The sequence below is a fragment of the Muntiacus reevesi genome, chromosome X (assembly GCF_963930625.1).
Source record: "Muntiacus reevesi chromosome X, mMunRee1.1, whole genome shotgun sequence".
NCBI classification, from domain to species: domain Eukaryota; kingdom Metazoa; phylum Chordata; class Mammalia; order Artiodactyla; family Cervidae; genus Muntiacus; species Muntiacus reevesi.
In genome coordinates this window covers 18,930,298-18,940,813 of record NC_089271.1, presented here as the reverse complement: position 1 = coordinate 18,940,813, position 10,516 = coordinate 18,930,298, and the positions used below count along the sequence as shown (strand labels likewise).

General features: G+C 39.1%; 1 pseudogene; it reads left to right on the top strand.

The window, feature by feature from the left end:
* Window positions 1-7,221: 7,221 nt before the first annotated feature.
* LOC136154346 (CD63 antigen pseudogene) lies at window positions 7,222-7,968 on the top strand (annotated as a pseudogene).
* The last annotated feature ends 2,548 nt before the right edge of the window (window positions 7,969-10,516 follow it).

The window sequence follows — 10,516 nt, the reverse complement described above, 5'->3', positions numbered from 1 at the left end:
GGATTACATTTTTAAAAAGTTATCCTCTTAAAATCCATTGTATAAGCTTCCCCAGATTTAAGAAATTAAGGTTTATAGTCTGGCAAATCAGTATTTGAACTTACTAGTGGATAACCTTAGTACTTAATACTTTATATATTACTATTCCCTATTCTCAATGAAATCAGGTAGTAAAATCAACTTCACATACAGTGGTGCCCTTGGTTCACAAAGACTGCTGAATGTTTAAGAATTTTGTGTGTTGGTTATTAAACAGTGTCATTGTTAAAAAATTAAATTATATATATTTATGTTTAAAATTATATTAAGACAAAAATAATGAATGCTCAAAACTCATCACTTCCTAATTATCTTGTTACATTTTATCATCATCTGATTTTGAAGTTAAGTGTACTGTATCAGTATAGTGGAAAGTGAAAGTGAAAGTCTCTTAGTCATGTCCAACTCTTTGCAACCCTGTGGACTATACAGCCCATGGAATTCTCCAGGCAAGAATACTGGAGTCAGTAGCCTTTCCCTTCTCCAGCAGATCTTCCCAACCCAGGAATTGAACCCAGGTCTCCCACATTGCAGTTGGATTCTTTACCAGCTGAGCCACAAGGGAAGCTCAAGAATACTGTAGTGTATAGCCAATCCCTTCTCCAGCAAATCTTCCCAACCCAGGAATTGAACTGGAGTCTCCTGCATTGCAGGCAGATTCTTTACCAACTGAGCTATCAGGGAAGCCAAGTACAGTGGAAGTAATACATAAATGGTGTGCTTACGCATAGTAGTGCGCATCTCTTCCCTCTCCTGCCCATGTTTAGTTGGAAATCAACCAGAGTGGAAATATTTACACTGTGGAAATTAGCAAAACTTTTGGTCCCTTGGCATAGTTGCTTGTAATCGTTTGCCTGCACACCACTGCTCATGTATGTGATATAAGAATTAATATGAAATAAAGTATAAAAGGTGCTTAAGTATATAGCTCATAATAGGTACTTAATAAACGATGGTTCTCATTAGTACTGTTATCAATCAGTGAATCAGTTGTTTATTATCTAATTCAATACACTGAAAGATTTCTTAGAGCATATAAAAATTCATGTGATCTGTTTCCATAATGATATAGATCTCAACTTGATTATTGTAATAGCCTTATCTACAGCTTGTCCAATTTTGATTAGTGATATACCTTTTATGGAAATTTTTAAAAGATTTGTGAGTTTTAGTATAATCCATTGATTTGTCAGAGAAAGAAACAGAGAGTTCCAAAAGTCTAGTATCTTGCCCAAGATTCTACAGGCCTCTAGTAGTAAAATGGTAGTAATATATGTTATCAATGTGTCTTATAAAGTCTTTTGACACCTTTCATAAGTGGATGAATCATTTATTAAGGTTATGAACCAGATGGTTTATATTTTCGATATTTATGATGTCCTTGTGGAAACTAGAGACAACACATATAGTAGAAGTTGAAACATAAAATTACCATTGTAAATAAAGAATGGCCAAGTGTTAGCAATATTATATAGTTCAACCTAATACTTTTAACGTAACAAAGTGAATATTCAAATTGATATGAACTTTACTTTTCTTTCCCACTCCTGCCTTACAAACATAATCTAATTAACATAAATTCACATACCTGTGAGCTACAGATGTTTAAATGAGAATTTGTGGGATGATTTGGCTATGAGAATTTTATGATTTCTTTGCTAAAAAATAATACTACGCTACCATTGTACTTTTAAATATTGTGAAACAAATATCCCTAAGCTTTAAGATGAAGAAGGAAGACAAATAGTTGATACAAGTTTGTGTGGAATTTGTGTCATTTTCTGGTTTGGGTTTAAAACCAAAGAATGGCTAAATTACATGTATTAGCCTAGGCTTTAAAAAAACACTAGCCACATAAGCATTAGCTTAGAAAATCCTAAATTGCTTTTAAAAATGGTCAAGCCAAAATAGAAGAAAATCCGTGGTTTTGTGCCCAATGTACAATTACACAATTACAGAATTTATATGCTTGCAGTTGGATTTACAAAACCTCCTTAATGTACTAAAGTGTGGTCTAATTGCTTACTAATAAAAGGGGGGAAACACTCTCTAATTAGATAAATACCTTTTATAGCAATCTAAGTAAACACAGTCTGTTTGCCAGAGGGTAGCAAAGAGTTGAGAATGTGTGCTCAGTGCTTCTTTTCACCCTGCTGTTCTGGACGGGCACGGTCAGTCTGGAATGCAGGGTCCTTGCCCAGAGCTGCTCAGCATTCCTGACTAACAGCTCTAATCAGCAACCCCTTTAGTCAACAGCATTTAAGAGATGAAAGGAGGCAATAGTTTTAAATTTTTTTCCCAGATAATTGGAGTCAAAATAGTAATTGACTCTTGTTTGTTTTTCCAATATGCCCTCTGGAAATAACCTCAGGGTCAAAGTAGTTCTCAGAGTCCCTACTCTTTCCCCAAAACAGAAACTAGAGTGTTTCTGTTTTCATTAGTTTCTGCAGATCCTACTTTGTTTTTGTTGCTGTTTTTGTTTGCTTTGGGTTATGGGCTCTTATTCTGAAAATCTTGAGAAAGCAGCTGTCCTCTTGTTAGCAAGCTGAGTTGTAGAACACTGGAAAGTGTGGTCAATGGTATTCATAAAGCCTGAGTTCTAGTCCTGGCTCTGTTACTAATTTGTTATGAAACCTTGATCACATCATTTGAATTCAGAGTACATCAGCATTCCCATCTGTAAAATAAGAAACTCTTGTATTAGCTAGAAGGCTGTGATTCTAAGGGAGAGAATGTTGAGGCTTCCTGCATCCATTTATGCAGAGAAGCCTTTCTGATACCTTCAGAAACAGAGCACCAATCTCTTCCTTTTAATTTGGTTGTCTTGTGCACAGCCTTATTTTTCTATTTATCTTGCACAGCTCTCTTAGCAGGGATATGAGACCCTTCAAATCAGGAACTGTAATTTATTCAACCCTGATGGGGATGTAGAGCAAGCATAAAACCACAGCCTTTATGGAAGAAGGGATGAGGCTGGTGTACTCTGAATTGTTGTGAGGCAATAGTAACAAGGGCGTGAGCACAAAGAGGAATAAGGAAGGGAACACAAATAAGTACTCTACTCTCTTGGGTGTGCTGGCTGTATTTAGGAGATAAATTGTGGAAACACAGTAGCAAGAGAGAAGTGACTAGCAGAAGTCAGAGAATTCTAAGATCAGAAACTTGTTTCTTAAGAGAGTAGTGATAGTTTCCTTAAACACTAACAACAAAACTTAGCAAAAACCAAAATGAAACAAAACCTGCAATTTTTCTTATTGTAAAAATAACCCACGCTTACTGTCGACAATTTGGGAGGTAAAATGAGGACACTATCAACCACAATCAACAACTATTTTTTTCAGTTTTTTTTTCTAAATATCTTTTCATATACATGGCTTAAAGCTCAACATCCCATCACTTCATGGCAAATAGATAGGGAAACGGTGGAAACAGTGGCTGACTTTATTTTTCTGGGCTCCAAAATAGGTGCAGATGGTGATTGCAGCCATGAAATTAAAAGTTGCTTACTCTTTGGAAAGAAAGTTATGACCAACCTAGACAGCATATTAAAAAGCAGAGACATTACTTTGTCAACAAAGGTCCGTCTAGTCAAGGCTATAGTTTTTCCAGTGGTCATGTATGGATGTGAGAGTTGGACTATAAAGAAAGCTAAGTGCTGAAGAATTGATATTTTTGAACTGTGGTGTTGGAGAAGACTCTTGAGAGTCCCTTGGACTGCAAGGAGATCCAACCAGTTCATCCTACAGGAGATCAGTCCTGGGTGGTCATTGGAAGGATTGATGTTGAAGCTGAAACTCCAATACTTTGGCCACCTAATGTGAAGAGCTGACTCATTGGAAAAGACCCTGTTGCTGGGAAAGATTGAGGGCAGGAGAAGGGGACAATGGAAGATGAGATGGTTGGATGGCATCACCAACTCAATGGACATGTGTTTGGGTAAACTCCAGGAGTTGGTGATGGACAGGGAGGCCTGGCGTGCTGCCTTTCATGGAGTTGCAAAGAGTCAGACATGGCTGATTGACTGACCTGAACTGAACTGAACTGAACTATTATATTGAGTAAGCAATTTCATACCTTGACTTTTCACTTAAAATGACTTAATTTAAATTCTACTTTATGAAAAAAAATTCTACTTTATGAATGTACCATAATTTACTTAACAATTCCCCTACTTTTCCCTATTTATGATTTAGTCATTAAGTCGTGTCTGACCTTGCAACCCCATGGACTATAGCATGCCAGGTTCCTCTGTTAGGTGGACTCCGAGGCAAGAATACTGGAGTGGGTTGCCATTTCCTTCTCCAGGGAAACTTCCCAAACCAGGAATCGAACCTGGGTCTCCTGCATTGCAGGTGGACTCCTGCATTGCAGGTGGATTCTTTACTGACTGAGCTATGAGGGACGCTCTCCCTATTTATAGTTTTTCTGTATTATGAATATTTCTGTGATGAATGTTATTTATTTATTTTATTGAAGTATAGTTATATTAGTTTTAGGTGTACAGCATAGTGATTTGATATTTTTATAGCTTATACCCCATTTAAAGTTATTATAAAATATTGACAATATTCCCTGTGCTGTACATTATATTCTTGTATCTTATTTTATACCTAGTAGTCTGTACCTCTTAATTCCCTTCCCCAGTCTTGCCCCCACCTACTGGTGACCACTAGCTTGTTCTCTATCTGAGTCTGCATGTGTGTGTTCTCTATCTGAGTCTGCATGTGTGTGTGTATTTCACATCTTCTTTATCCATTCATCCATGATGAACATTATTATGTGATAAATTTTCTCCATATTTTTGGACAAATTTTCTGAAAGATACATTGCTAAGAATAAATATCTAAAAATTTTAGGAATAAAAATATAAACAAACATATAAGAAATATATAAACACACATAAACACATATGTTCCCAAATTATTTCCTAAGAAAGTATTATCAATTTTTACTTTTACCAGAAGGGATCATATGTATACATTACAAATAAGAGCTGAAGTTGAAATGCTCTATCACATTTAACTGAATTATTTTGACCCCTATTGTAGAGGAGTTTCCTATGAGGGGAAGTGGGACTGAATGACCCAAAAGGTACCTGCCATCTACAAGAGTCACTGACTAAAATCAACTGAACTACTACCAAGAGAACTGGCCATTCATTTCTATTGGCTCCCCAAGAATTGGAATCTTAGCTCGCTTAAGTCACAATGCTCGCCGCTAAGGATACGGTCCCTGTCCTTGAAGAGCGAACTGTCTAGTGGAGTGCAGGTATTAAATAATTAACTTCAATATAATGGTAACTGATAATACCTGAGACATTTTCAAGGTATTATAGGGTCTCAAAAGAGGCCCTTAAACAAAGAAAGGTGGGGAAAATATTGTAGGCAAAAAGAAACAGCATTATCAAAGGTATGAAGGGAAAAACATGGATTTTATGTTCTATGTGTGTGTGTCTACAAGTCATTAGGTTTTCTTTAAGGATAAAGTATTAAGTGGAAAATGGTGTAAGCTTGTAGGGTAGTCAGAGGCTAGGTCATGAAGGGCTTTATATGCCATACTGAGAAGCTTAAACTTTCTTTTGTAAGCAGTGGAGAAATATTTGAGGTTTTAAAGAGAGTGATGCAGTTAGATGTCATGATAGGTAATGTTTCTGACTGTGGTGGAAGAATGGATAAATTTTTAATGAGGCAAGACCAGAAGCAAGGAGATCTGTTAGGAGACTTTTGTAATATCCTACTGAGGGAAGGTAAAAGCTTAAATCAGGGCAGTGGCAGTATGGAGGAATGGAGGGGAAGGAAAGGCTCAAAATTATTCTGGATGTCAGTTGGGCAGGAGTTGGTAATTGATTGAATGTGAGGGCTAAGGGAAAGAAAATACTGCATAAAAATAAAGATAATAAGAATAGCAACGAATTAGTGCTCAATAGGTTAACTGTAGAAGAGAGGTCCAGCCAGAAACATCACTCTGGCTGAAATATGAAGAATGGGTAGAAGGGGTAAGACCTAAGGGAGAACAATATGGAGGCTGCTGGAGTAGTCCTCATAAAGGATGGCAGTGACTGAATTAATGTATTGCCTGTGAGGTGGAGAGAAGTAGATGGATATGAAGGATTTTAAGGAAGTAAGAGTTTACAGAGCTTTTTGATGGATGGGATGTGGAGATGAAGGAGAGAGAAAATTGAAGGATGATTCCCAAGGTTTCTAACTTAGGCAGTAGAGAGGATGGTGACACCATTGATTTGAGACAGGAAACTCCAGGAGAGGAGTGTGTTTGGGCTCTATTGATGAGTTTAATTATGAACAAATTGAACTTCAGTTCCTGTGAGACATGGCACACTAATTCATTTATTCATTCATTCAATAAATATTTACTGAGTACCTACTATATGCCAGGTACTATGCTATATTCTGGGACTAGAGCAATGAAGACAGTCTAGTTTAAATTCAAGTAGACATATTGATGAGCTTCCCAGGTGGCACTAGTGGTGAAGAACCTGCCTGCCAATGCAGGAGACAAAAGAGACGCGGGTTCGATCCCTGGGTCGGGAAGATCCCCTGGAGGAGGGCATGGCAACCCACTCCAGTATTCTTGCCTAAAGAATCTCCTGGACAGAGGAGCCTGGTGGGCTACAGTCCATGGAGTCACAAAAAGTAGGACAAGACTGAAGCAACTTAGCATGCATGCACAGACATGATGATATTTGAATGAAGTTAAGGATGAGTTTAAAGCTAAGTTATAGGTTTGGGACTCACTAGTGCATGAAATCATTCAGAGAGTCTCTAGAAAATGTTACTATGTGGGGCAGGTTGAGGAAGCAGTACCAAAAAAAAAAAAAAAAAAGCTGAGAGGTAGTGGCCAGAGATAGGAGGGAAATCAGGAAATGTGGTATCACAGAAGCCAAGAGATAAAAGTCATTCAAAAATGGAGTGGTGAATGTTTCTGACAGATCAGAGGAGAAAGTCACTGTCCTTTGGATTTAGTGACAAGGTGCTCATTGGTGAGGTATGTGGGAATATCATCGGAATGATATGGGCAGGAACCAGTTGCTGTGGGTTTAGGAATGAATAGGAAAGAAAATGGAAAATTGTAGATAATTTTCCCCCCCAAATTTTAGGTATATGGAAAGCCCCTGAGCCAAGGCAAGAGCAGTGCACAGCCTTCTGGAGCCCAAGCGGGGCAGCCATGGCGGATGAAGGAGGAATGAAATGTGTGAAGGTCTTGCTCTATGTTCTTCTGCTGACCTGTTGCATCTGTGCAGTGGGACTGATTGCTGTGGGCATCGGGGCCAAGCTCAACCAGAATCAGATCATTTATCCGGGAGTCACCCCTGAATCCCTGGTGCCCGTCATCATCATTGCAGTGGGTGTCTGCCTCTTTCTAGTGGCCTTTGTGGGCTGCTATGGGGCCTGCAAGGAGAACTACTGTCTTATGATCACGCTTGCCATCTGCTTGTCCCTAATCATGCTGTTGGAGGTGGTTGCGGTCGTTGCTGGCTATATGCTTAAAGACAAGGTGATATCAGAATCTAATAAGGACTTCCAGCGGCAGATACAGAATTATCCAAAAAACAATCACATGTCATTGATTCAGGACAGGATGCAGGAGCATTTTAAGTGCTGCAGGGCAACTAACTACACAGAATGGGTAAAGATCCTGCTCATGACCGAGCAAGTCCCTGGCTCCTACTGTGTCAGCATCGCCAAAGATTGTGGGATTAATTTCAACATAGAAGAGATGCATGCTGAAGGCTGTGTGCATACTGGGGGCTGGCTGAGGAGCAAAGTGGTGATTGCGACGGCCTTGAGCTTTGCCTTTATGGAGGTCCTGGGTATTGTCTTTGCCTGCTGCCTTGTGAAGAGCATCCGAGGTGGCTATGATGATGGCAGAGTTCTGCTTTCTTCAGCCCGCTATACCAGGAGAATGGGGTAGTATACTCCAGGTTTTTCAATTAAACAGATTCTTTTTTCAGACCAAAAACCGTGTTTTGACTCTAAATGGGGAAAGTAACATAATAGTAGCTGGAAAAGGAATGTGGTGCCGAGTTACACAAACTGCAGTGTTGAGGGCACAGTTTGTCTAAGACTTCTCATCCCAACTATTAATACAAAGAGTTGGGGTTCAACTACAAAGTTAGAAGAGTCCACACAAAATCACCCTCACTTCTGACACCAACTGTAACTTTGAGTGTTCTCCAAACACCCCTAAGCTTCAATAATTTACCAGAAAGATTCACAGAGCTCTTTGAAACCTATTATATTCATATTTTATTACAGGGAAAGGATACAAATTCAGTTCAGTTCAGTCGCTCAGTCATGTCCGACTCTTTCTGACCCCATGAATCACAGCACGCCAGGCCTCCCCGTCCATCACCAGCTCCTGGAGTTTACTCAAACTCATGCCCATCGAGTCGGTGATGCCATCCAGCCATCTCATCCTCTGTTGTCCCCTTCTCCTCCTGCCCCCAATTCCTCCCAGCATCAGGGTCTTTTCCAATGAGAACCAGCTAAATAAAGGAAATGATATGTAGGACAGAGTTTGGGAGGGTCATAGGTGAAGCCTCCATTGTTCTTAGGATGTATTACCTCCCCAGTATTAATGTGTGAAAATATGCACGGTATTGCCAGCCTGTGAAGCTCACCCAGCTGTGGTATCAGAATTTTTATTGGAGCTTCACTATGTAGATATGATTGACTGATTGGTCACCCATGCGGTTGAACTCTGTATCCAGCTGTCCACTCCCAGGGTATTGTGCTGATTTCATATGGTACTAGGGGCCCACTTTGAATGACAAGGACAGTCTTATCACTTGGGAAATTCCAAGAGCTCAGAGTTTACTTCCCAAGAGCCAGGGATGGACATACTTCTTTTTGAGAAGGTCAAAGTCTTTATTGTACAATGGAATCATGTGAGGATTTTTGGTTTTATAGTTATTTAGTCTTGCTTGAATGAATTAGGCTTGAGCATGTTTAAATGCTGATTAGTAATTGAGAACTTCAAGATAAAAGATAGAGGGCAGAGTTAAGATGGCAAGATTCTTGAGAATGTAGGAAGGGATGGGTTCAGACAACCAGGGAACAGAGGCATTAGCCTTCCCCTACATAACAACAGGGAAAGATGAACGGATAAGGACTGACTTAACAGGGCATAAGAAAAAGTCTTGACTAATGACCTCTAATTTGTCTGTGAGGTAGGAAGCAAAATCATTTGTTGAGAATGATGGCCCAGGAGAAAGTCAGGAGTATGAACATTTGGAAATAGTTGCCATGGAGCAGGAAAACCCAGCAAGCTGGATGGAAGGCCTGAGCTAAGAGTCTCTTTGATACATTAATATTGATGATCAGAAATTTATAGTGGTGCCAATCTGCATGGTTTCAAAGTAAGTACAGTGGTGCAGTTCAGGCTTAAAGGAGTCTGAGGAAGAGATTCAGAAATCAAATTTTGCAATCTTCCCAGTTATAGGACAAGAAGAGTGAGGTCTCTAGTAAAGCAAGGAGGTAGGGAGAATATCTGGAGACAAGTTAGAGGTTAACCTAAGCATGACCTAAGCACCTCCCAAAGACCCTTCCTCCAAATATCATGACCTACAGGGTTAGGATGTCAACATGTGGATTTGGGGGACATCAATATTCAGACCATAGCAGGTATGATTATTCTCATTTTAGAGGTGAAGAAATTAAGGCTCAATATACTTTGGTAACTTCACCCAGGTAAAAGATTCAGCAGCAGATATAGGATTTGAACCCATATCTTAACAGGATTAATCCATAGCACCACAGAGACAGGAGGTCACTATTTACATAAGATTTCAGTTCAGAAAAACTCTTCACTGCTTTTATTTCCTATATTTAGAAATGAGTATTGTAGTTTCATATTACTATTATTTGGGAAACAGTTGTTTCTATTTTGTTTCCCTAGCTTTTAGTAACCTTCCCTTTGAAAATATTAGTCTGCCTCTTCTTTGCTGAAGTAGGAGAAGAAAAGATGTTTTCATTTTATTCCAATTACAGGGAAAAGTGAGTGCTCAGTCACTAGCATAGCTGTCCCACTCAGTTCAGCCATCATTATTCTGAAGCTCATTATTGCTCAGACCTTGTAAGGTTTGGTTTTACTGAGGAATCCCATTCATTATTTAGGGCAAGTAGCAAAAATAGATTCTGATGAGTCAAATATAGAAAGTCCAAGCCATCATCTAGATGTCAGAGTCATAAAGAAAATGACAATGATTCATAGAGTGTCAGAACAAGAAGAAATCTCAAAAACCACCCTGTTCACTTCATTTTACAGATACAAGACCTGAGACCCAGAGTGGTTAAGTAATGTTCCAAAGGTCTCACTCAGGTAGTATGGAATAGACAGAGCCAAATCACCTGATTAAACTTCTTTTTTCTATCCTTAACATCACAGTGGCCAAAATTTCGTTTTGTCAGATTCCTACTCTCTGACTCCTCAAGTCCAAAGTTCTTTTAGTGTCTCTGAC